Source organism: Schistocerca americana, chromosome 4 (genome assembly GCF_021461395.2).
Source record: "Schistocerca americana isolate TAMUIC-IGC-003095 chromosome 4, iqSchAmer2.1, whole genome shotgun sequence".
NCBI lineage: Eukaryota > Metazoa > Arthropoda > Insecta > Orthoptera > Acrididae > Schistocerca > Schistocerca americana.
The window spans coordinates 114,286,744-114,306,821 of record NC_060122.1 but is presented as its reverse complement, the minus strand read 5'-3'; the positions used below and the strand labels follow the sequence as shown (position 1 = coordinate 114,306,821).

The 20,078-nt window shown below is 45.0% G+C and overlaps 1 non-coding gene across 1 annotated transcript; it reads right to left on the bottom strand.

Annotated features, from left to right (window-relative positions):
* Positions 1–9,540: 9,540 nt before the first annotated feature.
* Positions 9,541–9,615, bottom strand: Trnat-ugu. The gene has a single exon. It is a non-coding gene; the product is annotated as a tRNA-Thr (tRNA).
* Positions 9,616–20,078: the final 10,463 nt, after the last annotated feature.

Here is a 20,078-nt window from a genome sequence, read left to right as displayed (position 1 = left end):
ATTGAACATCTCTGAACTTGTTTTTGAGTGAAAAAAAACCTTTTTAAATACCCTTTGTAATGATGTATAACAGAAGGTTATATTATGTTTCTTTCATTAAATACACATTTTTAAAGTTGTGGTATTCTTTTTGAATCACCCTGTATATTCCAGTGTGACTGTGATTTGACCTTGTTTTCATTGCAATCTATTGGTACTGCAGGCCATTTGTTAAGTCTGCTCGTTTCCTGGCGTCGGTGCCGTTATGGATTCTTGTCAGGACCGCGCATTGTGAGGCCGGTCGGACTATATATAAAGATATACCGCCTGCTTGTGAGCCTGTGCACAAGCTGTGGGGAGTGAACGCTCGTATTGCCTGCCGTCTGTAGCGTTATTGCTTCCAAATACTACTGTGGGCCTTAACGCTTTTCTCTAAAGTTAAGTGAGGCCACTTTGTTAATATTAGCATTTCTGTAAGTTGTTTTACTGATTATTACTAGCCATTCTTATTCAACACTTATGTTAATCATTTGTGTATCTTTAATCTTGTGACACGAGTGTTTGTTCATGTTCACTAATATGTTTTGCTCTTGCAGGAAGTTGCCCATCATGAGGGGACGTACCTGCCCTGGAATTAAGAGGGGTATAAGACAAGGCTGTAGCCTTTCACCCCTACTCTTCAATCTGTACGTCGAGGAAGCAATGATGGAAATAAAAGAAAGGTTCAGGAGTGGAATTAAAATACAAGGTGAAAGGATATCAATGATAAGATTCGCTGATGACATTGCTATCCTCAGTGAAAGTGAAGAAGAATTAAATGATCTGCTGAACGGAATGAACAGTCTAATGAGTACACAGTATGGTTTGAGAGTAAATCGGAGCAAGACGAAGGTAATGAGAAGTAGTAGAAATGAGAACAGCGAGAAAGATTGATGGTCACGAAGTCAGTGAAGTTAAGGAATTCTGCTACCTAGACAGTAAAATAACAAATGACGGACGGAGCAAGGAGGACATCAAAAGCAGACTCGCTATGGCAAAAAAGGCATTTCTGGCCAAGAGAAGTCTACTAATATCAAATACCGGCCTTAATTTGACGAAGAAATTTCTGTGGATGTACGTCTGGAGTACAACATTGTATGGTAGTGAAACATGGACTGTGGGAAAACCAGAACAGAAGAGAATCGAAGCATTTGAGATGTGGTGTATAGACGAATGTTGAAAATTAGGTGGACTGATAAGGTAAGGAATGAGGAGGTTCTATGCAGAATCGGAGAGGAAAGGAATATGTGGAAAACACTGATTAGGAGAAGGGACAGGATGATAGGACATCTGCTAAGACATGATGGAATGACTTCCATGGTACTAGAGGGAGCTGTAGAGGGCAAAAACTGTAGACGAAGACAGAGATTGGAATACATCAAGCAAATAATTGAGGACATAGGTTGCAAGTGCTACTCTGAGATGAAGAGGAAAGAAATTCATGGCGGGCCGCATCAAACCAGTCAGTAGACTGATGACCAAAAAAAAAAGTACAGGTGGAGATGGGTAATCTTTCCACCGAGAAAGTGTGCGGGTTGAAAGAGGTCCTAGAACACTATCCTGAAGTGTTGTCCGAGCGGTTAGGCGAGACGAAACTGCTGGACTAAGAGATAATTTTGACTGATAGTGTTCCTGTGCGCCAGGCGCCGTATAGATTTTCACCCCCAAAGATGGTGATACTAAAGCAAAAAATTAATAAGATGCTCCAGGAAGGGGTAATTAGGCCATCCACCTCGCCGTATAGTGCCTCAGTATTTTTGGTTCCGAAAGAACAGGGTAAAGATTTTTGGGTTGTCATTGACTATCGTCATCTTAATAAGAAGATAGTCCTGGTGTCGGTGCCACTGCCTGACTTACACAATTGTTTTACCTGGTTTTCTGGCGCAACCGCCTTTACCATCCTTGATTTAAACCAGGCGTATTACCAGAGTCCTTTGTCGGAAGTGTCAAGGCTGGTCACGACATTTTGCACCGACTGGAACCTTTTTGAATTCAACTGGGTGAATGAAGACCGAAGAATATCAACTGGATGAAAAAAATTCTTATAGTCACAAATCTTTGTACAACAGTAGGTAGAAATGCCATGAAAAATATACCAAAAATCCTGATGATCGGATGTGAGGGTTGGGTTGAGGGGGAGTTTACAGATTTCTATGTTCTTCTTGAATAACTCAAAAACACGACTTGTAGCGAAAATGGTTCGTAGTAGAGAATTAAACCGCATTAAATATCCCACAAGAAAGGTCCCATTCGTGTATTCTGTAGCATTAATAGCTTCTGTGTTGCAGGAAACGAAAAAATCGCAGGTTACTAAAAGTATAGTTTTAACAGTAAACTAATTTTATGTTCAAATTAAGTGGGTTGAAAACAAGTATTAAATGTTTTGTTGGGCTCCATAAGGTTCCCTTTCTGTGCAGCGACCGTAGTAACCAGTTGCAGAAACATAATTTATTTATCTTGTTGCAAATCTATTTCGACTGATATCAGTCATCATCGGTCCTAAAACAAATATAAGAGACAGGCCATAAACAACTGCTTTAACAAACGAAAAAATTGTCAATAAAACATAGTTACATCAATTACAACATATACAGATGTCTGAAATTAAAATTCAAAGTCATAGCATACTATTTTTCTAACCGATACATGCCATAAGTAGAAGTACTGTCCTTGGCAGATTTCTATTACGAAGTAACACATCATAGGTCAACACTACAACAAGACCACCTGAGGCGGCACCACGTTGCAGTAATTGCCCTCTATGTAAAATACAAAAGTAATGTAAAATACAAGCAATAAGGAATATATCACAAAACAAAAAATTTTTCTTTTTTTTCTTTATTGAATTTCAATTCCCCATAGGGGCGGTCTGGCAGCAGCATATGCGCTGCTCTTCAGCCAAAAGACAATAAGGATACAACAGAAGACATTGAAAATGACAAAGGAGAAAATATGATGGACAAAAAAATAAAAAATAAAGGGGGAACATAATGGACGAGAACAGACAAAAAGGGGGCCTCTGAAAAATGGAGACAAAAACCTTAAAAAGTATTGAGCACAAAAAAACCACACACTGGTACAATTAAAAGAACACAAGCCACAATATGGCTGCGGCATAAAAGTGTTGAGGGACAGCGTAGCACATAATGACCACTGACAGTAACAAACTGTTCTAGTCCAGCACACAATTAAAATCACAGCTCGCGATACACAGCAGAACAGCACCAAACACAACACTGATGTAGCACAGTTATGACAATGAGCAAAACTCAGAATCTGCCAGGCGACTGGAGATGAGGGAGGGAGGGGGGAGAGGGGAGGAGATGGGTGGGGGCGTGTCAGAGAGGGCTGGGGAAGGGAGGACGTGGGAGGGACACAGTTGAGGAGGGGATGCTGGGACTCAGGGGGGAAAGAGGAAAATCCACTCTGGGAGGAGGAGGGGAGAGGAAAAGAGGGGCACTGGGGTGGGGAGGGAGCAAGGTAAGGTTACAGTTAGAAGGAAGGGCATATGTCACAGAGAAGTTCAACATCTGGGAGGGGGAGGTGCTGAAAATTGCCCTGATGAAGGAGATGGAGGGTGCAGAGGTGGAGAGAGGGAGGGAGGGATACAGCGATAGAGGCATGGAAACGGGTGGGTGGTGGAGAGTAAGGAGGAACCCGGGGGGTGGGGGGAATCAAGCCTGCAGACAGTGTAAAGGATGCGGAGATGTTGGAGGAAAAAGAGGAGGTGGGGGAAGAGGATGAGGTCGTACAGGAGCCGTGTGGGGGAAGGAAGGCGGATATGGAAAGCAAGGTGTGGCGTTCAAGGACTTGAAGGGCCTTGTAAAAGCGGAAGGGGGCAGAGATCCAGGCAACACTGGCATAACGGAATAGGACGGATGAGGGATTAGTAGGTGTGGATGGTGGACGGATGCACTCCCCAGATGGGAGTTTCAGGAGGCGGAGGTGGGAATGGGCTTTCTGCTGGATGGTCAGGAGGTGAGGAGTTCAGTTGAGGTGATAGTCAAGGGTGAGGCCAAGGTATCTCAGGGCGGAAGTGAGCTGGATGGGACAATCATAAAGGGTGAGGTAGAAATCATGGAGACAGAAGGAGCGGGTGGTGTCGCCTATGATGAGTGCCTGGGTTTTGGAGGGTTTGAGACGAAGGGACCACTGGTTACACCAAGTGTTGAACTGGTCAAGAGCCAGGAAGGCGGTGTCATCTGCATATTGGAGAAGGTGGACAGGTGGTGGTGGCTTGGGCATATCAGCTGTGTACAAGAGATAAAGGAGAGGGGAGAGGACAGAGCCCTGGGGGATGCCAGCAGTGGGATAAAAGATAGGGAGTTGGTGTTGTAGAGGGTGACATAGGAAGGACGACACGAGAAGAAGGAAGCGCCAGATGGACAAACTTGACAGGCAGGACGTAGGTTTGGAGTTTAAAGAGGAGACCAGGATGCCATACATGGTCATAGGCATTTTGGAGATCGAGAGAAACAAAAATGGTGGAGAGTTAAGCTGGAGGGTGAACGAGGTTAAGGAGTTGGTCTTCACCAGAAAAGGAGGGTCGGAAGCCACAGTGGACAAGGTGGAGGAAGTGTTGTTGATTAAGGTGCTGATGGATACGATGGGAGAGGATGGATTCGTAGACCTTACTGAAGATGGAGGTGAGGCAGATGGGACGATAGGAAATGGTGATGGAAGTGATATTGTTTTGTTTGAGGAATAAGAAGACGCAGGAAGTCTTCCACAGGTTGGGGTAGAAGCCGGTAGAGAGGATGACATTACAGAGATGGGCAAGGACTGTCAGGAAGGTGAAGGGGCTTTCTCTAAGGTGGTGGTGGGTGACACAGTCGTGACCAGGGGCAGTGTTGCATTTGGACTGGATGATAAGTTTAATTTCTTGTGCTGTGATTGGAGTATTAGTGTTGGAGGGGGCAACTGCCCCAAATACTGGAGACTAGGAGCAAGTGGAGCGATTGAGGTATTGGCGCATTCCATGATGCTTGGGAAAAGAGAATAATCAAAGTGGGGATCATCAGGGAAGGATAAGACCTCTGGAAGATGGGAAGCAAAGTGTTTGGCCTTACTGAGGGTGTCAGGAAGAGGGTGGTCGTTATGGAGAAGGGGGTAATAGGGTGCGGAATGGGAACCAGTAAGGCGATGGAAGGTGGACCAGTACTTGGAGGAGTTGATAGGGAGGGTGGCGTTGAGTCGTGTGCAGGTCTGGCGCCAGTCCCGGCATTTATTTGCTGTAATAAGGTTCCGTATGTGTCGCTGTATTTTCCGGTGGTGTTGGAGTGTATCCCCATCATGAGTGCACAGGAAGGAGCAATAGATGTGGCGGGACTCATGGAGGAGGAGGACAGCCAATGGAGGGAGAGTGTGATGGTAGGGTTGGATGGATTTATTAGGAACATGGGCCTCCATGGCATCAGTAATAACCTTCTGAAGAAAGGAAGAGGCATGGTTGATGTCATCAGGATGGTGATAGGTAAGAGGGTGGCTTTTGACCTGGGTGGCAATGGATTTCCGATAGGCATCCCAGTTGGCATGATGGTAGTCATGGACGACCTTGGGAGTGGTTGCAGGGTGAGGAGCCAGAGGCAGGTGGTGAGCAGACGTGACGGTGAGAAGGACGGGGAGATGGTCGCTACCTGTGGGGTCAAGGATGTCAACGGTGATACACCCAAGGAGGTTCGTGAAGGCAACGAGAACATTGGAGGTGGTGTCACTTTTGGGATGGGTGTGCTGAGGAAGGGGGACAAGGTCACCTTGGATTATGGAGAGGAACTGATGCCACTGCTGAAGGGCAGCAGGGGAGCGGCTGTGGATGTTGATGTCGGTGCCAATCACACAGTTGGAGAAGGTGCGGTGAATGTGGGAGATGAAGTCATAATGAAGAGAAGCAGTGGATGGAACATAGATGGTGGCACAGGTAATGGTGAGGGAGGGGAAAAAGACGCTCAGGATAAGGTGTTTGGTGGGGCCATTGAGGAGGGGTGGTAGTCATATGGGAATATGCTTAATGTGGCCAATCGCAGCTCCACCCTGGGCTCGAGGACCAGGAGCATCAGTGTGATGGAGGATATAGGGAGAGGTTCAGATAGAATGGCAGGGCTGGAGAAAGGTTTCATTCAAGAGGAAGGTGTCGACCTGGTGGTGGGAGAGGGTGTTTATGGGTAGGTATTTGTTGGTGTGGAAGGAGCGGATTTTCTGGAAGAGGATGCGACACACGTGCCATGCCCTGACTGGAAGAGGGGGGGGTGGGAAGAGAGGGAAGGCAAGAGTCTTAAACTATGGTGTCGAGGCAGGTGAAGGTGAAGTGGGCTTGGTTGTGTGAGTAAGTGGCAAAGGTGTTCAGGTGGAAGATGGAGCGCACGGCAATGGACATCTGTTGGAAGGTGTGGGCTCGTTGAAAAGGGTGAATGTTTTGGGGGACAACGGTAAGAAACCAGATGATGTAATCAGCTGTGGGGGGTAGATGGAGTGAGTTGTTGGAGTGGATGGGGGGGATCAATGGGATGGACAGGGACTGTAACCTTGGGGGTGGCAGGAGGGGGTTTAGCTTTACACTTGTGGGAGTAGGTGGGATGGGGGCTGTTGCAGGTGTTACAGGAAGGAGGGGCAGTGAGGTTGGGACAGTTCTTAAGAAAGTGGGAGGCCTTGCAATGGGGACAGGTGGGGGGGTTTTGCAGCTGGGGGTCAGGTGATCATTGTACATGAGGCATCGCTGGCAGTGGTATGATTGGGGAGGGGATTTGGAGGATTCAACAGGGTGGCGATGGTGGTAAATCAGGGCACCCTGGGTAAGGAGATGGTCAGTGGAGGGGGTGAACTCCAAAAAGACCTGCATGAAGTAGGTGGGACCGGAGGAATTGTGGATATGGCGGGCAGAGCGGATTTCCAGGTCTGGGTGGGAGTTCAGTTCCGTCAACACCTCATCTGCCGTGATCACTGGGCTGAGCTTAGTGATAACAGTGGTGTAGGTGGGGGGCTGACAAGGAGAGGAAGGGTGTCAGGGACACATGGGGGCCAAACATAACACGTGGGAGTTTACGGAGGAGGTCCGTGTGAAAGGAGGGGGATGGGGACTTGATAAGGACTGAGTCGCTGCAGGGAATCAGTTGGGCGATGGGAGCACCAGGTAGATAATTTCGTATCTCCATGGTGAGGGGTTGACAGGGCAAAGTTGTGGAGGGTGGGGGCTGGGGCATGGGTGGCTGGAGGAGGGGTGGTGTCCATGGAGACAACCAGAGGAGGGGGAGGAGGTGGTGACTTTTTGTGGGAAGTGGTGGGAGCAGAGTCGGCAATGACGCGCTTTTAGGGTTTTTTGGAGCCTGTCGGCTGAGAGGAGGGGAGCGGGATGGAGAGGAGAGCGAGGTGGCGGGTGGCAGATCCCAGTGGCATGGTGGAGGTACCGGGAGAAGCAGCTGGTTCAGTGATCTCGATGGTGGCCCAGCGTAAGTGATGCATGTGGGGGATGCAATGGTGAAGTGATGGGAGGGGGGTGAGAAAGGGGAAGCCAACCACCTGGGGGTGTCAGCAGAGGCGTCGACGGAGGCATACATGAGAGCGGCAGCAGGAGTGGGAGCTGTTGAGGGTGTGGAGGCTGGAGGAAGGGTGTAGAGGTAGGGGTGCACAGCAGGGGAGGAGGTGGGGGAATGGGTGAGTGGGGAAAGGGGTGGCGAGGTATAACAAGGATGGCCAGGGGCAGCAGTGACGATGGACGGCGACAGACGGACAGCAGGCGGCGCCGAGCCCTGAAAGGTGGCGAGCAGGCAGGCACACAAGTTGGACAGACGACAACAGCAGCAGGCGGCGGCGGCGATGGCAGACGAAACACACAGGCAGACAGACCGACAGACAGACAGACAGACACACTAACAGCAACAGCAACAAGCTCATTGAAAATGTAGATTTCACCCTGAGGGTAGCCCAGGCTCTGGAATCTGTTGCCTTCGAAGGAGGGGATCCAACCCTCTAGATGAACAAAAAATTATACAGTAGAGGTAATTGATAATACCAATTTAAATAATTACAACAAGTGAAAATGTCTGAAACATTGTTTGTCAGATAACAAATGACTGAAGGCCTGAATTAGGAGTCAGAAGAACAATTCCAAACAGCACACATTTCAACAGATACTTTGCTTTTAAAACAAGTTTGCTTAAAAAAAAACTTACTGTAACAAGGCTGAAGGCCACACCAACAATAATTAGAAAATTACAAATATCGTTAAAACAATCATCACAATCTAAGGAATTAGGACAAGTGGTTCTCAGCAAGTGTTCCAAGGGTCGGCCTGGGAAGATAACTCAAACATAAGGTAAGGTGAGACAGGCAGCCAAGAGTTGTACTCATGTAACAGAATCGCAACTCAAACTAGGGGCAGCTTAAGCGCCGGTCGACCGACCAACCAATCCGCCTAACGTCCAATCAACGGTACAACAGTGGATTATTTTTAGGCAAGGGCGAAGAGACAGACAGCACTACGTCTTCAGAATACACCCAGGGCCGAAGGAAACACTAGAACCAAGGTAGACCTCCCAAAAAATATGCACAATAGGCTGTCGGACTACACGCCGTGTCGGACAGCATCAACACGACAAGGAAAGGTACACTGCCAGAAAAGTACGCTAACCTCCAGGGTAGGTAACTGGGGCGTTGGCGGCCACAAGGCAGAAAATATCGCTGGTTGCACTTCACTAGTAAGAATAATACTAAATTCAATGATGAATAACAAATAGAAAAAGACAGCTGCAACATTTCACCACCTCCAGAAACTTCACTCGTCGCCACCAGGCGCAGTGGCTGGAAGCAACAACCTGCTGACCAAAGGCGAGATCTCAGGTTGCATTAGCAGTTAACTCTTCACTCAACTGAACATCCAGGGTTCGGTGTGCAATGAAGTTGTCGCTCTCGCAGCTACCCCTCCTCGATCCGGCAGTCGCCGGTCGTCCCGGCTTGCCCGCACACTGCGCGGACCTGCTCGCTGTTGCACCCCAACCGAACTGATGTCTGTTCGCAACGCCCACCGAATCCAATACACAGACAGCATTAAAACAACTGCTCATTCAAAACCACAAGACACACACGTATCCGGGAAAACAGTTCCACCAACAGCACACAGTACTAAAACCAGTCACTGTGAAACATCACAGACGAATTATAAGTCGACACAAACACAGAGAAGCCGAAGCCAATGGAAGACCAAATCCACGTCGTCCGCTGTGACGACCGACCGAACGATCAACCAACGGTCGTCCCCACTGAGGTCAGGCACGGGAAAGATCCCAGTATAAATCGTCGACTGACAACTTATTGCCATGAGGTCACTTCAATGCGCGGACACACACACACACGTGAAAGTTGCACTACTCGTATATCACGGTCCATTCAACTAGAACTCGCTGAATCTGGTCCTTGACGTGGTCGTGCACTCTCGCGTCAACATCCTTCTGTCACGAGATTACAATTAAAGCAATACGATTAGCTGCTGATGGGCGTTGATATATATCAACGGGGACAGTTGAAAATGTGTGCCCCGACGGGGACTCGAACCCAGGATCTCCTGCTTACATGGCAGATGCTCTATCCACCTGAGCCACCGAGGGCACAGAGGATAGCGCGACTGCAGGGATTTATCGCCGGCATGCTCCTCGTGAGACCCACATTCTCAACTCATAGACCATACACTACATTCGTAGTGTCCCTGCTACTATACCCATTACTTGCGGCATACAATCCAACAAGTCTTGTAAGAGTTCAGGCAATTCGTGTGCATCCGCACTGAAAAAGGTCATCAGCCAGTTAGCCTTAACGATATGAAGATGGCATCTGTTCTTTCGGACTTGTCCGAAAGAACAGATGCCATTGGTGACCGTGCAGCTCTCTAGAATGGATTTATAATTAAATCAATACCATTAGCTGCTGATGGGCATTGATATATATCAACAGGGACAGTTGAAAATGTGTGCCCTGACCAGGACTCGAGCCTGGGATCTCCTGCTTACATGGCAGACGTTCTATCCATCTGAGCCACCGAGGGCACAGAGAATAACGCGACTGCAGGGATTTATCGCCGGCACGCTCCCCGTGAGACCCATATTCTCAACTATAGTCCACACACTACATTCGTAGTGTCCCTGCCATTACACCCGTTACTCGCGACAGACAATCTACAGAGTCCTGCAAGAGTTCAGGCAATTCGTGTGCATATGCAGTGAAGAAGATCATCAGCCGGTTAACCGTAACGATATGAAGATGGCATCTGTTCTTTCGGACATGTTTGAGAGAACAGATGCCATCTTCACATCCTTCTGTCGGACAGAGCATGTGGGTCGCCAGTGGTCGGGCGGGTACTGGCTGTCCGGACCTCATTGCTACTCCGTCCCGACTCAACTAGCTCGACACACCACGACCCGGAAATACTAGAGGCCGCTCCAAAGATGGTAACACACTATGCGCTATCGATAAGCGCTGCTGCTGCCATTCACCGACAGACAAGGCGAGCAAACGTAATGGCGCCAATGAACACACTAAGAAAACGAGACGCCACTATGCCAAGCTATGAACGGCATCAATGTGGGCCGCACACGGCTCAATAGTTTCTGTAGACCGAACCAAGCAAAGTGTCTAAAGAATGTATAAAAAAAATATTGCTGGGAAAGAGAGAGAGAGAGAGAGAGAGAGAGAGAGAGAGAAAGAGATGGAAAGAGGGTTGAAAGAGAACGAGATAGAGTGAGACAGAGGGAGAACGAGAATGTATGCACAGAGAGAGCACATGCTCAAGTGGCTCTGAGCACTATGGGACTTAACATCTGAGGTCATCAGTCCCCTATAACTTAGAACAACTTAAACCTAACCAACCTAAGGACATCACACACATCCATGTCCGAGGCAGGATTCGAACCTGCGACCGTAGCGGTCGTGCGGTTCAAGACTGAAGCGCCTAGAACCGCTCGGCCACCCCGGCCGGCAGCACATGTTCACTGCCTGATAGAATGTGTGCAGGCTCCCTTTTGTAATGCGTAATTCACCACTAAACGTCACCACTGGTGGACCCGCCAGAGTAGAACGAGGCTGGGAATACTGCACTGTCAGCAGGGAAACAGGGAAGCAACAGGTCGGCTAGGAGAGGTCGCTCGCTAGTCACTGGATGTCACCTGAGAATCTAATCCATCAGGGACGTTCCACCATTTCTACAGCAGCCCAAGTCGACGGCTGTCGATGTGGCTCTGGAGTGGAAACGCGAAGAAACGACCGCAGCTAAATCGAGACCGGGCAGACTTGTACGTATACTGACGGACAGGGACCGTCCAGCACTGGGAAGGCTGGCTGTAAAAAGTCGCATTAATCAGCGGAAGGAACGACTCGTGAGTTCCACAGTGCCGCCAGCAGCCCGTCTAGTGCAATGGCCACGCATCTGAGAGTGAATGTTCTGTTAGTCAGTCAGTTACTTTCATGTTCCACAGATCATTTTGCACGATAAATCATCATGACGTGGAACGAGTCATTTTACATTCTATTGCAAATTAATATGTACATCTATTTGTACTCTAAACATCACCATATAATTCTTTTTCTTTTTCCCAAAATGAAAACAAGACATAGAGATTGAGTTAGCGATTCCTACCCACCTCATTTTCCACGTTACAAACATAGCAATTCTTCTGCGGAATAGGAGTAGTTGTCAAGGAGAAACTTTTTTAATTTATTTTCAAGTCTTACCTTGCTGTCTACTAGACATTTTACACCACTGGGTAAGTGGTCAAAAGTTTTTGTTGCAGCGTTGTGCACCCCTTTCTGTGCTACAAACAACCTTAATGTTGGGTAAGGAATGTTATTTTTTCTTCTAGTGTTGTAATTATATACCTCATTGTTCCTTTCGAACTGTAGTGGATTATTTACAACAGACTTCATGAGGTAACAAATATACTGTGAAGCAGTAGTCAGAATGCCCAACTCCTTAAACAGATGTCTACAAGATGACCGCGTTTGAGCACCACATATTATTCATACAGCACGTTTTTGGGCAATAGAGACCTTCTTTCTTAAAGATGAGTTACCCTAGACCACTACTTCATACGACATTACTGAATGAAAATAAGCAAAATACGCCAACTTACTGATTTCTCTCTCCCCAAAATTTTCTATGATTCTGAGTGCAAATGGGCCTGGACTAAGTTGTTTTAGGAGTTCCAAAATGTCTTTTTTCCAATTTAAATTCTCATCAATATGGACACCTAAGTATTTTGAAGTTTCCACCCTATGTATTGTTTCATCACGATGTGTTGCACTTATCACTGGTGCAGTACCCTTACAGGTGCAGAGCTGAATATGACGAGCCTTTGTCAAATTCAGGGTGTGACCATCCGCAGAAAACCAGACAATGATACTTTTGAGAACTTTGTTCACCATTCCTTCCGTTTCTGTATGTATACTGGGAGTGATTACAATACTGCTATCATCTCCAAAAAGAACCCATTCTGCTTGTTGTAAATTAGACGGTACATCATTTACATACATGAGAAACGGAAGTGGACCTAAGATTGAGCATTGGGAAAACCCCTACGTGATTTCTCCCCAGTCAGAATTATGTTCTTGGATTCTGTTGATTCAATTACTACTAAGTACAAATATCTGCATTCTTTTGGTTACATATGTCATGATCCATTGGTTGGCTATGCAATCAGTCCCACAAAACATCAATTTATCTAGGAGTATACTATGATTCACACAGTCAAATGCCTTGGATAGGTCACAGAAAATACCTACCGGTGCTATTTTGTTAGCCGGCCTCAGTGGCCGAGCGGTTCTAGGCGCTACAGTCTGAAACCGCGTGACCGCTACGGTCGCAGGTTCGAATCCTGCCCCGGGCATGGATGTGTGTGATGTCCTTAGGTTAGTTAGGTTTAAGTAGTTCTAAGTTATAGGGGACTGATGACCTCAGAAGTTAAGTCCCATAGTGCTCAGAGCCATTTTGCTATTTTGTTATTTAATGCTTGTAATATCTGGGGTGTGAACATGTAAATGGCATTCTCAGCAGAGTAACCCTTGTGAAACTCAAACTGTGATTTGTTGAGAATATTATTGTTGTCAAGGCGACATACTATTGTAGAATACATCACCTTCTCAAAAATTTTGCAAAATGATGTCAGCAGTGAAATAGGTCGGTAGTTACTGATGTGGGCAATAACGTTCCTGAAACGGACTGGTTTTAATGAAAATATATATATATAAAATGAATGGATGAAAATGGGGAAGAAATGGCTTTAAATATTTTTTTTATTTACTCTTTCAGTACGAACTTTGTTGTAGAACCCTTTTTTTTTTACGTGTGGTAATAAAAATTCATTTAGACAGAATTAAGCACATTTAAAATTACGTGAACTTTAGCAACCCTCTCATGCTGATAAATTCAAACTAACTGATTAATAACATTTATGACTTTGAAAATTATTTAAATTAAATTTTTTACGTATTTCGGTCTTGGCACACATTTTCTAAATGCAGTGGGTTTTTAAATATTTAATGAATTCTTTCCCGGCGTTAGCTATGGAACACAAGACTGTCTCTGTTAGCATAAAATGGTTAAATATTGCCAAGCCGACCTGAACGTTTATTTATCATTGACAAAACACACTTCACTATACGTTTAAGTCATTTGCTTTAGAAATTGAAAGAACCAACAGATTAACGACTTCAACGTTAATTATCCGCCTATGAATGCACAAATGTAAAACCAGTAATAAATTCAGTCAGCCTCAGGATCGCTGTAAAAGAAAAATATTTCGTAATTCACTGCTAATTTTACCTGCTCCCGATTTACGGGTTTGGTTAATTTTATAGCGGAACAATTTTTTAAATGTGCCGCCGCTGCAAATCGTTCGGTCGCGGCACAGCCCAGCATCACCAACGATAATCGCTGAAAGTGCTGAAAATTCTTTAAAGAGATATTATAGATGACATGGGCAAGCTAATTTACATTAGTAATACACAATTTTGATAAATTATAATGTATTTAGACCACAACAATAATTTAAATTACACACCTTTATAATTTCTTCTCTAATGGCGGCTAAAGACAGATACAGACAAAAGAAGTCTACTCATGCATATAATGCTCTCGAGGAAGACGACAAAGAATGCACATTATGTAGTGCTATTTATACTATTGCTGATTATTAATATCTCTTTGTAATCTTACAACATTATTTTCCTCTGTGGCTATATTTTACATTTTTTCATCGCAGATATTAACGTATTTCGTAATTACATTATGAGTATAGAAATAGTACAATCATAAATACATCGAGAATATTATTACAGAAAATATTACAATAATAACCAACGTCCTTTACACAAAATTAAATAATATTTTTTGTTAAACAATTACAGTACATACGAATTGCTTCATAGCGGCGTACATAGTACAATTAAACGTCATTTCAGTTTATTAATAGTGTGTGTGCTGCCAGTGAACGTTACATGGTGTACCCAGTGGAACGTCGACTTCACGCCAGACCCTACCGTGCAAGATCAGTGCCTCCTCTGGCGTCGGTTCTTGAGGGAGAATGCGCCGCCATTCCTCGCAGACATTGAGACACCTCACTGAAAGTGTCCCCAGGAGACGTCAAGCAGTCATAAAAGCGAAAGGAGGATACACTAAAGCTCTGTATAAAGGAAAGTATGGCCATCATATTCCCCTGCGTTTGCCGCAGTCCGCAGTTACTGGATTGGCTGAAACCGCGTCACGTGACTTAGCTGCTATTGTGGGCCCAAGCGTTACGTGTGAAGCATAGGAAGTGTTGTGTATTTCGTAAGTTTTACGTAGAATAATGCCTCAGTACTGTGCTTTTGACTCTTCATTTCGAGGAGAAAGGGGAGGAAAACTGTATAGAGTTCCTTCCGAAGGAAGTGATGCAACAAGAAGGAGAATATTGGTCGCAGTGGGGAAGGTTGCAGGAATTCGACTTAACCATTCAGTTAATATTATTCATTTCTGACCTTTCGATTTTGTCTCCTTTTTATACGTCTGTTACTAAGTTTTCAATCCATTCGAACAGCAAAAAAGTCAGAAGAGATAATAGGATAGTTTAATGGTAATATAATTACAAAGCTGAAATCTTAGAGATAAAACTGCCACTTTTAGCATATAAAACGAAAAATAGTGAGTAGCACCATACAAAGTTATCATGACTGGTAAAAAATTTGATCTGATTGAGTGTACAGTATGGTTTCAACTTATATTTCCGATGCTCACAATAGTAAATTGTACTTTTTTCCACACAATATAACGTATAAAAAGGAAAAAGAAAACTCCACTAGACATGTACCGAACCAACGACCTTTCTTTCAGTAACCATAAACATTACTAGGAAACTATTATTACTGTTGCGAGCTTGCTGCTAATCTACATTGTACTGGGTGGCCCAAAAAGGATGGTCGGATTTGAACTGCGTAGTACCATTGAAAGGTGAGGAGGGGGGACCACTGCCGGCCGTCTGCAAGTCGGCCATTACACCCAGTTTGCCACGAGATGGCGCAGTGGACGGTCGAGCATCTTGTTTTTGCTGTGGAACAGTTTTTCAGAAATGATGAATCGTTTATTACTGTGCAACAATTGTTTCGACAACGTTTTGGTGTAGCACGTGATGGACCCATTCCAGATCGCAGATCCATATCACGTTGGGTGACTGCATTCCGGACAACAGGGTCTGTCAAAAGTGGTAAATCTACAGGGCGTACACGTACGGCAGTTACTCCACAGAACATTGATGATGTTAGAGCGTCAGTGCTGCAAAGCCCGCGTCGTTCCACTAGGCGTCGTGCTCAAACTTTAGGCCTCAGCCGTAGTTCGTTGCAGCGTATTTTAAGCCGTGAGTTACAGTTTCACCCATACAAAATTATGATCACGCAAAAGCTGTATGATCGTGATTTTGAGCAGCGAAGACGATTTTGTGAATCAATGCTTGACATTTTGTACTCTAATAATGATGTTGTGCTTCTTATGTCAGATGAAGCCCATTTCCATTTAGACGGCTATGTCAATAAACAAAACTGCAGGTATTGGGCAGCAGATAATCCCAGAGAATTGCACCAAAAGCCTCTTCATAGTGCTAAGGTAACAGTCTGGTGTGGAATTTCAAGATTGGGGATTGTTGGTCCTTATTTTTTTGAGGAGAACAACGCTACAGTCACAGTGAACTCGAAACGTTACGTTAACATGCTACGTAGCTTTTTGGTGCCGAAACTGCGAGAGTTACATGTAAATCGAGATCGAATTTGGTTTCAACAGGACGGGGCCACGGCCCACACAGCCAATGACTCCATGTGTGTTTTAAGGCGGATGTTCCCCCACCACATCATCTCGCGTTTTGGAGATGTCCACTGGCCCGCGAGATCACCTGACCTCTCAGCCTGTGATTTTTTTCTTTGGGGATACCTAAAGTCAAAAGTCTACGTAAAGAAGCCCCGAAACTTAATTGATCTGAAGGAGGCAATCAGTGCGGAAATTATGGCAATTCAAGAAGAAACAGTAGTGAAAGTGATGGAAAATTTCGAGGAAAGACTTGTGGAATGCATCACCGAGGAAGGACACCATCTTCCGGAAGTCATTTTCCGTACATGATTTTTTGTGGTTAGTTCTAGTAATTGGGTGCCTGGGAGCATTTAGTTACGTAATTGAATAAAATTAATTTGTAAAACTGATGGAGTTATAGTTATTTAAAATGTGACCATCCTTTTTGGGCCACCCTGTATTAATACGAATACAGTTGTTACTGTCTCCTACAGCCTACTTTTGATCGTAGGTCAGGTATTATTCTAACACATGTTAAAAATATTGTATTGTCTTGCACTTTCGTAATCATTCTCCAAACGTCACAGAACAATATCCAAACGAAATTTCATGGCATAGATCTGACAAAAGTATAAAGCATGCCTAATCATATAGGCACGTTTATCTTGTATTTACTAAGGTGCTTCGCGTATATATAGGGTGCGTCAAAAAATGTGTACACACTTTGAACTGTCATAGACAATTTATTTCCTGTTCTACAAGGTTAAATATCTGTGAGAAAGTAATGTTATGTTTCTTCAAGAGGTGGCACCAGTGGCAAGAAAGTAACTACAACATGGTGGACGTGCGTTTGAGCTTTGAAGTGCGGAAGTAGATAATTAAGTGGTACTGGAAGTTTGAGAATGTAGCTGCGGTTCGAAGACAGTGGTGGTGGTGGTGGTTAGTGTTTAACGTCCCGTCGACAACGAGGTCATTAGAGACGGAGCGCAAGCTCGGGTTAGAGAAGGACTGGGAAGGAAATCGGCCGTGCCCTTTCAAAGGAACCATCCCGGCATTTGCCTGAAACGATTTAGGGAAATCACGGAAAACCTAAATCAGGATGGCCGGAGTCGGGATTGAACCGTCGTCCTCTCGAATGCGAGTCCAGTGTGCTAACCACTGCGCCACCTCGCTCGGTCGAAGACAGTGGAGAAGTGAGTATGGTACAAAACCACCTTCAAAGTTAACAATTACGCGTCTACGAGACAAATTCGAAATTCGTGGAACAGTGTGTGATGTGCATAAAGGTCGATCGGGGCAACCTCATACAGCTACAAGTGATGATTCCACAACTGCGGTCTTGGGAACTGTTTCAGCGTTCGCCTCAATAATCTTCAAGGCAAGCGGCAATGTAAGTGCTAGTAGTGTGGTACGCATTCTGAAGAAAGGCAAGTTTCGTGTGTACATTCCAAGGCTGGTGCAACAGCTAAGTGACGACGACCCAGATCGAAGGTTAGATTTTGTGAATGGGTTCAGGAGATGGTGAGATGTGAACCGGAATTTATGGCTAGCATAATTTAGTCGGATGAAGCCCAATTCAAACTCAATGGAACTGTCAATAGGCATAATTGTGTGTACTGGGCTGAAGAAAATCCACACATTACATTTGAAAAGGCTGCGAATTTGCCTGGTGTAAATGTGTGGTGTGGTTTGTCTGCAAGGGGACTCATTGCGCCTTTCCGCTTTGAAGCTACTGTTACTGGCGAAACGTACCTAACAGTGCTTGCTGACTCCATATTGGCCGGCCGAAGTGGCCGTGCGGTTAAAGGCGCTGCAGTCTGGAACCGCAAGACCGCTACGGTCGCAGGTTCGAATCCTGCCTCGGGCATGGATGTTTGTGATGTCCTTAGGTTAGTTAGGTTTAACTAGTTCTAAGTTCTAGGGGACTAATGACCTCAGCAGTTGAGTCCCATAGTGCTCAGAGCCATTTGAACCATTTTTTGACTCCATATTCCCTGCCATTCGTGCATTATACGGTAATGATGAGTTTTATTTCCAACAAGATGGCGCCCCGCCGCACTGTCATAGGGACGTACGAGCATACCTGGATCACAATGTACCAGGCCAGTGGATAGGACGCAGGGGACCAATCGAGTTTCCTGCACGCTCTCCAGGCCTCACGCCGCTGGATTTCTTCTTATGGGGCACAGTAAAAGATGAGGTGTACAAACGTGAACCACGTAACCTGGACACACTTTGGAATGAGATTCAGGCGGTGTGCGCAGAAATTTCGTTGGACACTTTGGTACGATGTACGGAATCAGTGGTGACTCATATTCAGAAATGTATTGATGCTGAAGGCCACCAGTTTGAACATTAATCACATTTGCATAGTACATTTATTTTTCCAATTGGACCTTAAGCTTTCCATTTCCAGAAATTTAACATTGCAGAACAGGAAATAAATTTTCTATGGAGCTTCAAAGTGTGTATACATTTTTTTGACCCACCCTGTATTTGAATCCAATGTTTTATTTCGTATAACAAGAGAGACATTGGGCGAGTTTTCTTAGAACCGAGTAGCACAAACAAGAAGTAAGTCGGTATAGAGCTTCAAATTGACGATGGATTTTTCCTTGCACTTGCGAACTAATATTGGTTCCCTTTTGTCCTGCTGACTATTGGATAGGACCAGTCTAACTCTAATTACGAAAACAGGTGTTCAAATTCGATACCACAACAAGAACTGCGAAATTTGCTTTCGCTATTACATGCAGCTTTACTGTATGATTAAATGATGATGGCGTCCTCTTGGGTAAAATATTCCGGAGGTAAAATAGTCCCCCATTCGGATCTCCGGGCGGGAACTACTCAAGAGGACGCCGTTATCAGGAGAAAGAAAACTGGCGTTCTACGGATCGGAGCGTGAAATGTCAGATCCCTTAATCGGGCAGGTAGGTTAGAAAATTTAAAAAGGGAAATGGATAAGTTAAAGTTAGATATAGTGGGAATTAGTGAAGTTCGGTGGCAGGAGGAACAAGACTTTTGGTCAGGTGATTACAGGGTTATAAATACAAAATCAAATAGGGGTAATGCAGGAGTAGGTTTAATAATGAATAAAAAAATAAGAGTGCGGGTTAGCTACTACAAACAGCATAGTGAACGCATTATTGTGGCCAAGATAGACACAAAGCCCATGCCTACTACAGTAGTACAAGTTTATATGCTAACTAGCTCTGCAGATGATGAAGAAATAGATGAAATGTATGACGAGATAAAAGAAATTATTCAGGTAGTGAAGGGAGACGAAAATTTAATAGTCATGGGTGACTGGAATTCGTCAGTAGGAAAAGGGTGAGAAGGAAACATAGTAGGTGAATATGGATGGGGGGGAAGAAATGAAAGAGGAAGCTGCCTTGTAGAATTTTGCACAGAGCATAACTTAATCATAGCTAACACTTGGTTCAAGAACCATAAAAGAAGGTTGTATACCTGGAAGAATCCTGGCGATACTAAAAGGTATCAGATAGATTATATAATGGTAAGACAGAGATTTAGGAACCAGGTTTTAAACTGTAAGACATTTCCAGGGGCAGATGTGGATTCTGACCACAATTTATTGGTTATGAACTGCAGATTGAAACTGAAGAAACTGCAAAAAGGTGGGAATCTAAGGAGATGGGACCTGGATAAACTGAAAGAATCAGAGGTTGTAGAGAGTTTCAGGGAGAGCATAAGGGAACAATTGACAGGAATGGGGGAAAGAAATACAGTAGAAGAAGAATGGGTAGCTTTG